A 13,336-nucleotide genomic window follows, 5' to 3' on the forward strand; every position below is an offset into this window, starting at 1 on the left:
TCAGAAGGCAGGTTCCAGCACTGCCGACCACCAGCCTCGGCAACCTCTTGCTTTCCATGGGGGACTCTCAGTTGACCCCCTGGTGGAGGGGGATTAGAATCTCCAGACTACCTTTCATGAGAAACAATGTTACTTGAAAGCCATTTTGAACTTGGTACATGTTGGTAATAATTTACGAGCCCGTTAACCTCTGCCCCAACTTGTCTCCACATAGCTCACAGGGAATAACAAAAACATGGGGTGATGACACAGCACAGCACCGAGCTGGACCTTCCATCTCCGGTCCCTGAGGAATGCACTGCACTGGTAAACACTAAGTGTCCCTGGAGAAGCCCCCGTGGTCCTCAGGCCACCTGCAAAGCCACCTTTAAGGCCGAACACACTTTTTCATGGTCAGTCTTCATTCTAATCCCCAGTCTTCAGGAAGTCCTGTAATGACCAGAGACAGGAAACTGAGTATCACATCAGGTCACAGATATCACAGGCATATATGAGAAAAAGACCCAAAAAAAGGACCCTAAAGAAGAAACATGATGTTCTGAGGGAACTGTGTCTTCCCAGGGCAGAGAACATACCTGTGAGCCTGGACACCTGAGGTCAGCAGAATGTCCCTCCCAGGTGGGCGCTATAGAGAGAAAAGGATGTCGATTTTTTGCAAAGAAAATCCCTGCCCCTTGACCTTTGCTCACACTACTAGTCTCAACTCAGGTTACTCCTACTAGAACTCGATGCAAACAGCCCTAGCCTTTTCGCATGAAATGATCCATAAACATATCTCATGAGCAACTCCTCAAACCACCCTGAAAAGAGAAACTCAGTCACACATGGAAAAATGCATGACACCTCAAGCCAGAAATGAGGCTGAATCACCATGAAGCATGCTCACGGTGAGGGGGAAGTAAAGGACACCAGACATTTCCAAATCTTGTGCGATGTTCAGATAAATCATCTTGACTTCATCCTTTTAGAACAGGTCAGTGATTATACTTGCTGTTCCAAAATGTCTGGCATCTAATCTCCATAATTTTGCTTTAAAGCTATTATTTTGCCCTTAATAATATTCCTGAAATAATCTCAGCTTTGGTGGTGCCCACTTTGGATTTTTTATTAGTTTAGTAGGTCTAGTATTTCTTTGCCTACGAAGTTTGTGAGGACATTTTCATATTTCACAAAATTGGGTCTCCCGTGGAAAAGGAGTCGAGAGCAGCAATGTTGCCACAGCTGCACTCATGCCCTATGATTCTGTCTCTGTTTTATAGTGCTTAATGATCATTAAATACTAAAATAAGAATGCCACCAACAGTTTCAGGAGGGTTTGTTATCTCTGCACTGTGTACTAGATAAGCATAACTTTTTAAAGAATTATGAATCTGATGTGTCCCAAAGAGTTTCCAAGTAGCAACATTAACTTCATGTTTAATATCACAAAAACAAAAGTACAGATGAAACAGACCTGGTTCTATCACTTATTAGCATGAAGCCTCCAGAAGGTTCCTTAACTTCAGTAAGTCATGGTTTTATCATTTAAAAAAAGATGGAGTTCTTATCTTTGGACAAAAGTGTCTACTGAAGGCCTCTTTTGTAGTCATTTTTACCTTGATGTGATTGTCATTATCAAGGCCACTTGCAAATCATGGAATCAGGCCCAGGGCTGGATGGGCCATCCCATAATAACCAGACAGCAGGTACCAGGTACTATTTTCTCAGCACTCACTGCGGGCCGGGCACAGGGCTGAGAACTTCGCACACCATCTCATTTAACCGTGGCAGCCCTTTGGAGGTAGTTTATAGCGTCATCCCCACTCTGTTAAATGAGGAATTCAAGTCAGCTTGAGGGTAAGTAATTCCTTCAGGAAGCAACTGTGCAGGATCGAATGGCGATGTCTGATTTGTGGTCCATGAATTATTGGATCGTGATTGTGATGACTGTAAGAGCTGAGTTCTTTGCCTTGCTTTCTTTGTCACTAAATGATGATGGAGCCCCCAGCTTTGGGGCTCGCAGCCTGGATTGGAGTCTTTGCTCACCCTGCCTACCAGTGATGTGACACTGGACAAGTCTCTCAGCCTCTGTAAGCTTCGGTTTCCTCACTGACAAAATGGCCACGATGGTCATAATTTGTAACACACTAGGGCTGTTGTGAGGATCAAAATTAAATGGTACATATAAAACACGTGCACAATCCTGGCACATAGTAAGCAATCAATGAATGGTGATTATGATTCTTATTATCATGATTTTATTCAGCCCAAATTTGAGAAATAAGCACTCATCCTCTGTTTTAAAAGATTTACTAAAGTACAGTCAATTTACAATGTTTTGTTAATTTCTGCTGTACAGCAAAGTGACTCAGTTATTCATATATATACATTCTTTTCCATTATGGTTTATCCCAGGACATTGAATATAGTTCCCTGTGCTCTACAGTAGGACCTTGTTGTTCATCCATTCTGTGTATAATAGTTCGCACCTGCTAATCCCAAATTCCCAATCCAACCCTCCCCCACTCCCCCTCACCCCCAACCTTGGCAACTACAAGTCTGTTCTGTTTGTGAGTCTGTTTGTAGATAAGTTCATTTGTGTCATATTTTAGATTCCACATATAAGTGCTATATAATATTTGTCTTTCTAACTTGGTATGATAATCTCTGGTCCATCCACGTTGCTGCGAATGGTATTATTTCATTCTTTTTTATGGCTCAGTAGTATTCCATTGTAGATATACCACATATTCTTTATTCACTCATCTATTGATGGACATTTAGGTTGTTTCCATGTCTCGGCTATTGTGAATAGTGCTGCTATGAACATAGTGGTGCAAGTATCTTTTTGAATTATAGTTTTCTCCGGATATATGCCCAGGAGTGGGATTGCTGGATCATATGACAACTCTATTTTTAGTTTTTTGAGGAACCTCCATACTGTTTTCCATAGTGGCTGCACCAGCACTCATGCTCATAATCTACATAGGTGTGATCCTTATTTATTTGACAAATATGAGCCTATATTTTGATTCAGTTCAATGAGTATTTACTAGGCCTCTACTAAGTGCCTAGCATGGTGAAGAATTTTTAAAAGGCATGCAGGCCTTTCTCACAAGAGTCTGATGCCTGAGAAAAGACGATTTATACCACAAAAAAACAATGCCTAGCAAAGAGAGGGCATCCTGTGATATATTTAAAAGTATGAAACTGGACAGAATCTAAGCCAAAAATATGGTGCAGAAAATAAGGAGAGAGAACGAAGGCTTTTAGGAGGAGATGGTAGTTAAGAAACAAGAACAGGTAGAATTAAGGCCGAGGGGAAGGTGAGGAGGATATTTAGCTGCAGCACTGGACCCCTTCCTGGCCATCAGGAATGACCCCCTGGGCCTCTGTCCCTAAGTCTCACAAAGCACAGGAGACCCACCCAGCACATGGTGGTCCCGAAGATATTTACTCTGAGGCAGCAGCTCCACCTGGGTGAGAAAGCCAGGCTCATGAAGGCTAGTTGCCATTCAGTAAAGGAAGAAAAGCTGCATGCAATACTAGTGCCTGTGGGGGACTTCTGCTGATAGGCACCGGGCCTGAGGGTGCATCCTTCATCCAGGAGGTAGGCTCACTCGGAGGGCTAGAAATCAGAGTACTGGACGGAACCAGACAGACGCAGGCCAGGCTGGTCTCCTATGACTTTCCTCTGTTTCCTAAGTTATCTCAGAGCCGTCTCCTTGAGGACCTCCCAGAGCAAGTGCCTTCAAACCTTTTAAACCACAACTGCAATTAAGTACATTTTACAAAATGACCTAACACATACTTATACAGGCATGTAAGTGAAATGGAAATAGGAGTTTCATGAATTGAATGCATGTGATACACTTGGATCTTTTCTATCCTGATGAATGTTTTTATTCATTTTTAAATTGAAGTAGCATTGGTTTATCACATTATGTAACTTTCATGTGTACAGCGTTACATTTCTACTGCTGTATATCCTACCACGTTCTCACTACCAAATATTTAGTTTCCATCCATCACCATACAGTGATCCCCTTTCCCTAGTTCACCCTCCCCTGTGCTCCATCCCCTCTGACAACCACTATTTTGTTCTCTGTATCTACATGTTTGTTTGGTTTTGTTCGTTCATTTATCTTATGTTTATTTTTTTATGTTGCACATATGAGTGAAATCCTATAGCATTTGTTTTTTCTGTCTGACTTATTTCACTTAGTATAATAACAAGTTCCACCATGTTGTTGCAAATGGAAAGATTTCTTTTTATGGCTGAGTAGTATTCCATTGTGTCTGTGTGTGTGTGTGTGTGTGTGTGTACACATATACACATATATATACCACATCTTCTTTATCCATTTACCTGTTGATGGGCACTTAGATTGTTACCATATCTTGGCTATATTAAATAAGGCCTCCGTGAACATAGAAGTGCATGTATCTTTTCAAGTCACATATTCTTTGGCTAATACCCAGAAGTGGGACAGCTGGATCATATGGTGGTTCTATTCTGAATTTTTTGAGGAATCTCCATACTGTTTTCCATACTGGCTGCACCAATTTACATCCCCACCAACACTGCACAAGGATGCCCTTTTCTCCACATCTTCACCAATACTTATTTCTTGACTTTTTAATAATAGCCATTCTAATAGGCATGAGGTGGTATCTCAGTGGGGTTTTGATTTGCATTTCCCTAATAGTGATGTTGAACATCGTTTCATGTGCCTGTTCGCCATATGTATGTCTTCACTGGGAAAATGTCTATTCAGCTCCTCTGCCCATTTTTTAATCAAGTTGTTTGTTTTTTGTTATTGTTGAGTTGTATGAGTTCTTTATATATTTTGGATATTAACCCCTCATTGGATATATCATTTGCAAATATCTTCTCTCATTCCTTAGGTTGTCTTCCATTTTGTTGATTTCCTTTGCTGTGCAGAGCTTTTTAATTTCATGTAGTCCTGATTGTTTATTTTTGCTCTTGATTCCCTTGCCTGAGGAGACATATCTAAAAAAGATATTGCTAAGACCCATGTCAGAGCATATTGCCTATGTTTTCTTCTAGGCGTTTTATGGTTTCAGGTCTTACATTCAAGTCTTTAATCCATTTTGAGTTGATTTTTGTGTATGGTGTGAGATAGTGGTTTAGTCTTATTTTTTGCACATGACTGTCCAGGTTTCCCCACACCATTTATTGAAGGGACGATCCTTTCTCCATTGTATGTTCTTTGTTCCTTTGTCAAATATTAGTGTCTGTATATGCATGGGTTTACTTCTGGGTTCTCGGCTGTATTCCATTGATCTATGCATCTGTTTTTCTGCCAGTACCATGCTGTTTTGATTCCTGTGTGTTTGTAATACAGTTTGAAATCAGGGAGTGTGATTCCTCCAGCTTTGTTCTTTTTTTTTCACGATTGCTTTGGCTATTCAGGGTCTTTTGTGGTTCCACATACATTTTAGAATTTTTTGTTCTACTTCTGTGAAAAATGTCCTTGGGATATTGATAGGGAATGCATTGAATGTGTAGATTATATAAATGTCCTTATCACCTAAGACAATGTTAATTCTTCTACTCCAAGAGCACAAATATCTTTCCATTTATTTGTGTCTTCTTTAATTTCTTTTAATAATGTCTTATAGTTTTCAGTGTACAGGTCTTTCATCTCCTTTTTTGCAATTGTAAATGGGATTGTTTTCTTAATTTCTCTTTCTTCTAGCTCATTGTTAATGTATAGAAGTGCAGTAGATTTTTATATGTTGATTTTACTGTATTTATTATTTCTAATAGATTTTTGGTGGAGTCTTTAGGGTTTTCTATATATAAAATCATGTCATCCTCAAACAGTGATGGTTTTACTTCTTCCTTTCCAATTTGGATGTCTTTTTTTTTTTTTTACTAATTGCTCTGGGTAGTACTTCCAATACTAAGTTGAGTAAGAGTGGCAAGAGTGAGCATATTCTTCTTCTTCCAGATTTTAGAGGGATAGCTTTAGTTTTTCACCATTGAGTTAGCTGTGGGTTTATCACATATGGCCTTTATTACACTGACATACATTCCTTCTATACCCACTTTATTGAGAGTTTTTAATCATAAATTGGCATTGAATCTTGTCAGATGCTTTTTCTGCATCTGAGATGCATATGAGATGATCATATGGTTTTTATCCTTCATTTTGTTAATGTGCTGTATCATGTTGATTGATTTGCAGGTGTTGAACTATCCTTGCATCTCTGGGGTAAATACCACTTGATTATGGTGTGTGATCTTTTTAATGTATTGTTGTATTTGGTTTGCTAATATTTTGTTGAGGATTTTTGTATCCGTGTCTATCAGAGATACTGGCCTGTAATTTTCTTTTTTGTGTGTTGTCCTTGTCTGGTTTTGGCCTCATAAAACAAGTTAGGAAGTGTTCCCTCCTCTTCAGTTTTTTGGAAGAGTTTGAGAAGGGTAGGTATTAAATCTTCTTGGAATTCACCTGTGAAGCTGTCTTGTCCTGGACTTCTGTTTTGGGGGAGCTTTTTGTTTACTGTTTCAATCTTTGTACTAGTGATTAGTCTATTCAGATTTCCTATTTCTTCATGAGTCAGTCTTGGGAAATTGTATTATTCTAAGAATTTGTCCATTTCTTCTAGGTTGTACAATTTCTCTGGCTTATAACTGTTCATAATATTCTCTTATAATCCTTTATATTTCTGTGCTATTCATTGTTATTTCTCCTCTTTTGTTTCTGATTTTATTTATTACAGAATTCTCTCTTTTGCTTAGTGAGGCTAGCTAAAAGTCTGTTAATTTTGTTTATCTTTTTTAAAAAAATAGCTCTTAGTTTCATTGATCTTTTCTATTGTCTTTTTACCTTCTATTTCATTTATTCCTCTTTTTTAAATAGATCTTTATTGGAGTATAATTGCTTCACAATATTGTGTTAGTTTCTGTTGTACACCAGAGTGAATCAGCCATATGCATACATATGTCCCCATATCCCCTCCCTCTTGAGCCTCCCTCCCATCCTCCCTATCCCACCCCACTAGGTCATCACAAAGCACTGAGCTGATCTCCCTGTGCTATGCTACTGCTTCCCACTAGCAAACTATTTTACATTTGGTAGTGTATATATGTAGATGCTACTCTCACTTCACCCCAGCTTCCCCTTCCCACCCTGTGTCCTCAAGTCCATTCTCTATGTCTGCATCCTTATGCCTGCCCTGAAACTAGGTTCATCAGTTCATCATCATTTTTTTTTTTAGATTCCCTATATATGTGTTAGCATACAGTATTTGTTTTTCTCTTTCTGACTTACTTCACTCTGCATGACAGTCTCTAGGTCCATCCACCTCACTACAAATAACTCAGTTTCATTTCTTTATATGGCTGAGTAATATTCCATTGTATATATGTGCCACATCTTCTTTATCCACTCACCTGTTGATGGACATTTAGGTTGGTTCCATGTCCTTGCTATTGTAAATAGTGCTACAATGAACATTGTGGTACATGTCTCTTTTTGAATGATGGTTTTCTCAGGGTATATTTCATTTATTTCTTTTCTTTATTATTTCCTTCTGTCTACTGACTTTGGATTTCACTTGTTCTTATTTCTCTAGTCCTTTAGGTATAAGTTTAGATTGTTTCTTTTTAATATTTATTTATTTATTTATTTGGTTGCGCCAGGTCTTAGTTGAGGAACGCAGGCTCCATAATTGTGGCATACAAACTGTTATTTGCAGCATGCATGTGGGATCTAGTTCCCTGACCAGGGATTGAACCTAGCCCCCTGCATTGGGAGTGTAGAGTCTTATCCACTGCCCCACCAGGGAAGGCCCAAGGTTAGATTGTTTATTTGAGATTTTTCTTCTTTCTTGAGGTAGACCTGTACTGCTATAAATTTCCCTCTGAGTATTGCTTTTGCTGCATCCTATAGATTTTGGTGTGTTGTACTTTCATTTGTATTTGGGTAATTTTTTATTTCCCCTTTGATTTATTCATTGACCCAATAGTTTTATAGCATGTTGTTCAGCCTCCACATATTTATAATTTTTCCACTTTTCTTCTTGTAGTTGATTTCTAGTTTCATACCACTGTGATTGGAAAAGATACGTAGTATGATTTCAATCTTCTTAAACTTATTGAGACCTGTTTTGTGTTCCAACATATAGTCTATCCTTGAGAAAGTTCCTTGTTGACTTTCTGTCTGGACAATCTATCCATTGATGTAAATGGGGTATTAAAGTCCTCTACTATTTTTGTGTTGCTGTCAATTTCTCCCTTTAGATCTATTAAGCACTTTTTTATATGTTTTGGTATCCCTATTTAGATAAATATATATTAATTACTGTTATGTCTTCTTGATGAATTGTCCCCTTTATCATTATACATTGTCTGTTTGTCTCTTTTACCTTTTTTGGCTTTAAGTGTATTTTGTCTGATGTAAGTATGGCTACACCCACTTTCTTTGGGCTTCCATTTCCTTGAAGTATCATCTTCCATCCCTTTGCTTTTAGCCTGTGTTTCTCTTTTTAAATTTTTATTTATTTATTTATTTATTTTTGGCTGTGTTGGGTCTTCGTTGCTGCACACGGGCTTTCTCTAGTTGCGGCGAGTGGGGGCTACTCTTTGTTTCAGTGCACGGGCTTCTCATTGCAGTGGCTTCCCTCATTGTGGAGCACAGGCTCTAGATGTGCTTCAGTAGTTGCAACAGGTGGGCTCAGTAGTTGTGGCTCACGGGCTCTAGAGCACAGGCTCAGTAGATGTGGCACACGAGCTTAGTTGCTCCGCGGCATGTGGGATCTTCCCGGGCCAGGGATTGAACCTGTGTCCCCTGCATTGGCAGGCAGATTCTCAATCACTGCGCCACCAGGGAAGCCCGAGCTTGTGTTTCTCTTTAGAGCTGAGGTTAGTCTCCTGGAGGCAGCATATAGTTGCATTTTGTTTTTTAATCCATCCAGCCACTCTGTGTCTTTTGACTGGTGAATTCAATCCATTTACATTTCGGGCGATTATTGATAGATAAGGACTTAGTACCACCATTTTATCTTTTCTGGTTGCTGTGCACCTTTGCTGTTGCCTTTTCATTGTGTTTCTCTCTGCCATTTTGGCTTGGTGGGTTTTTTATGATGTTTTCTCAGTTTCTTCTTTTTTAATGCTTTGTGTCTCTTATTTATATTTTGTGGCTATCATGGGATTTTTATAAAATGTTCTATAAAATAATTATTTTTCTGCTGATAACATCTTATGTTCATTTACCTATATAGGTTCTGTCCTTTCCTTTTTCCCTTTTGTGTTTTCCTTGTCTCAAATTATCTCTTTTTATTCTGTGAGTATGTTACCAAATTGAAGTAGCTATAGTTATTTTTCTACTCCCCCCTTTTAACCTTTATGCTCTAATATAGTGTTTAAAAACCAATTCTGATACAGAGTTGCAATTTTCTGATTGTCTATTTATCACCTTAATCAGTGTTTTGTATAGTTTTGCCTTTTTGTTTCTGGTAGAATTTCTTCTAACATTTCTTGTAAGACAGGTCTAATGTTGATGAATTCTCTCAGCTTTTGTTTGTCTGGAAAAGTCTTTCTTTCTCCTCCACATCTGAATGATAACTTTGCTGGATTGGGTATTCTTGGGTGGCAGTTTTCATCTTTCAGTATTCTGAGAATGTCATTCCATTCCCTCTGGGCCTGCAGAGTTTCTGCTGACAAATCTGCTCATAGCCTAATAGGAGCTCCTTTGTAAGTTACCATCCTTTTTTCCTTGGTTGCATTGAAAATTCTTTGTCATTGAATTTTGACAATTTTAATGTAATGTGTCTTGTAAAAGGCCTTTTCGCATTGAGGTTATTTGGTGTTCTCTTAGCTTCATGAACTTATATATCCAGTTCCTTCCCCAGATTTGGGAAGTTCTCAGCTATTATTTCTTTAAATAAACTCTCTGATCCCTTCTCCCTCTCTTCTCCTTCTGGGACACCCATTACCCTAATGGTGCCCTTCCTAAAAGAATTGAATATCTCTCATATAATTTCCTCATTTTTTAATATCTTATTTCTCTTTCCTCTTCTACTTATATCATTTCTAGATTTCTATCTTTGAGCTCACTAATTCTCTCTTCCATATGGTCTGCTCTATTTCCAATGCTTTCTGATGCATTCTTCATCTCATTTACTGAGTTCTTCAGCTCCTGAATTTCTGTTTGGTTCTTTTTAGAATTTCACTCTTCTGGGTAAAGTATTCCTTCTGTTCATCAGTGTTATTCCTGAGCTCATTGCACTGCCTCTCTGAGTTTCTTGTATCTTACTGAGTTTATTCCTGGCAGGTATTTTGAATTTTAGATCACAATATTCCATCAGTTTAAGATTGGTTTTTGGAGAATTGTAAGTTTCATTTTGTGGCACGGTGTTACTGTGGTTCTTCATGGTGCTTGATGAGTTGTCCCTCTGCTGGTGCGTTTGAAATAACAAAAGCGTTTTTATTTGACTCTAAAGAATCATCCGGTAAAAATTTAGAGGCCATTCTTTCGTTTCTCAGTAGGTGGCGCTATAGCACAAGTTTTTGGTTTCTCTTACCTGAGCTGCTTATGTTCATATTTGAGAGTTTGCGCTCTCCACTGTCCACAGCCTCTGTCAGAGATGTTGCCCTGTGCCCTTGCTGTCGCTTCTTGAGCCTCTGGGGTCTTAGGTACCTAGCTGCTCTCAGTGACTCTGGCATCACTGACTAGGACACTTGGATAGTGAGCTCTTTTTGCCATGACTGAGATCCCCTGATTCACAGGCTCTGCGGCAGCTGGGGGTGTGTGAGGGTGAGGAGGTAGCCAGGATAGTGGGGGCACCTCTGCTGTGTCCAGTGTTGTAAGGTTTGTAAGTTCCACCACTGTGGGGCATGGGAGTCAGGACCAGAGTTGTGGGCACCTCAGCAGCTGGAAGAATGGGTCCCAGGCTCCACTGCCACTGCTTCCTAGTTACCTGTGGCCACAGGTGCCTTGCTGCCTGAAGGCTGGAGTCATGTGCACCGCCTCCCCTGATGCTACCAGATTCTCTGGTGCTGTGGGCTTAGCCGTCCTAGCCAGAAGGCCAGGGCTGCAGACACCACTTCCAGGTTCCCTGGCTCCACATCCTCTATGTGTTCCAGTCCACATATTTGAGCATATATATATGCTCATGTATGAGCATCATTTTCCAACGCTTGTCCACCTTTAGACGCACAGATGTGTGGAATTCTCTGGAACCTTGTTGGGCAGAGGTATCTTTGTTGAGCTGTAGATGTTCTACTGGGTGTAGAGTGAAAAGGAGAGACAGAGGGAGTGTTTCAATCGGCCATGCTGCTGATGTCACTCTGCCACCATTCTACATTTTGCCTCTATGGTTTTGACTATGCTAAGCTCTGCACACAAGTGGAATCATGTAGTATTTGTCTTCTGGGGACTGGCATATTTTCCTTAGCGAAATGTCCTCAAGGTTCATCCACTTTGTAGTATATGTCAGAATTTCCTTCTTTTTAGATGATGGATATTTCATTGTATTATATACCACACTTGGGTTGCTTCCACAGATTTCCCAGTCCCAGAGTCCCAATGCACAGCAGCAAATAAAGGTTCAGAGACATCCAGGAGATACGAAACCGTGTTTATAAATTTTAAGCGTATGTCTGTGTATAGGCAGAGACAAGGACTCCTCCTCCTCTTTTTATTTATTTATTATTTTTTTTTTTTGTGGTACACAGGCCGGTCACTGTTGTGGCCTCTCTCGTTGCGGAGCACAGGCTCCGGACGCACAGGCTCAGTGGCCATGGCTCATGGGCCCAGCGGCTCTGCGGCATGTGGGATCTTCCTGGACCGGGGCACGAACCCGTGTCCCCTGCATCGGCAGACGGACTCTCAACCACTGCGCCACCAGGGAAGCCCCAGCCCCTCTTAATTTTTAAGTGTATCATATAGTATTGTTAACTATATGCACATTGTTATACAACAGATCCCAATAATTTTTTTCATCTCACATGACTGAAACTATTCTAAACAGTGCTGCAATGAACATAGGGGTGCATATATCTTTTCAAATTAGTGCTTTAGAATTCTTTGGATAAATACCCACAAGTGTGATAGCTGGATCACATGGTAGTTCTTTTCTTAATTTTTTGATGAATCTCCATGCTGTTTCCATAGTAGTAACACTGAATCACATTCCCACCAACACTGTAGGAGGGGCTCCCTTTTCTCCACATCCTCACCAATGCTTGTTATTTCTTGCCTATTTGATAATAGCCATTTTAACAGGCATGAGGTGATCGCTAATTGGGGTTTTGATTTGCACCTGCCTAATAATTAGTGATGTTGAAATCATTTTCTGTGTGGGAGAAGCGACAGAATTCAAGGGAGGATGGAGACATAGTCTTGGAACAGACAGGAACCTGGCGCCTTTGGGGGCGACAGTCAATAAATAGTAGGAACTGCTCAACAGTCCTGCCTTGGAGCTACTGCCAGAGTGGCTTTAGCCGTTTTTCTGCCCTGTGTCACTGCCTTTGAGATGTGCGGTCCCATGACAGATATACTGACCAGCTACATGTAGATCACACGTCAAGCTCTTGGCTGGGAGAGGGGAGAGAAAGTGACCAGTGAGGGGACCACATGGGTTTCTATAGCAGAATAGCAGGTGACTTGGATTTGCCGTCCCAGCAAGACGACACACAGTGGCAGAGAGGCGTTCCACTTTGGGAAATGACACTTTCTCCACGTGAGCATTATACAGCACTCATCAGCAAAACATCTTTGTGTGCCTACAAGGGATATGGTAGAAAACAAAACCAAGAGAGTCCCTGCCGTCGTAGAAAGAAGACACAAAATAAACGAGTGTGGTGGTGGTCTTAGAACATGGCCCCAGTTCTCTGGCGCTCCTCTCAGGCAGGGGTGGAGTTGATACCTCTCCGCCCTGAGTCTGGGCGGGCCTGGGGTTGCTTCAGCCAATAGAGAACGGCACAAGTGACCTCCCAGACTAGCTCATAAAAGGCCATGTCTCTCGGAACACTTGCTCTTCTGACTCCTCTTGCGGGCGCACCTGTACATGCGCTCGGAAGCGCATACCAGGTGGAAAGGCCACATGGTGGCACTGTACTTGCAGTCCCAGGCGAGCATCGTCTTCCAATGAGCGCAGCACAGGAATCCAGACACGTGATTCTAGCCCCCAGCCATCGAGGTCACCCCGGACATCGTGGCACAGAGACAATTCATCCTTGCTGTGCCCTGTCCAAATTCTGACCCACAGAATTCGTGAGCACCGCAAAATGGCTATTGCCTCACCAAGTTTGGGATGGTTTGTTATGTAGCAGTATATATTCAGAACAAGCAAATATATAACGTTAGTGTTATGCAACAGC

The 13,336-nt window shown here is 40.7% G+C and overlaps 1 pseudogene; it reads left to right on the top strand.

The window, feature by feature from the left end:
• The first annotated feature begins 243 nt into the window (after positions 1-243).
• Positions 244-13,336, top strand: part of LOC136135265 (chromobox protein homolog 1 pseudogene) — a 43,238-nt pseudogene continuing 30,145 nt past the window's right edge.

This window comes from Phocoena phocoena, chromosome 15, assembly GCF_963924675.1.
Source record: "Phocoena phocoena chromosome 15, mPhoPho1.1, whole genome shotgun sequence".
NCBI lineage: Eukaryota > Metazoa > Chordata > Mammalia > Artiodactyla > Phocoenidae > Phocoena > Phocoena phocoena.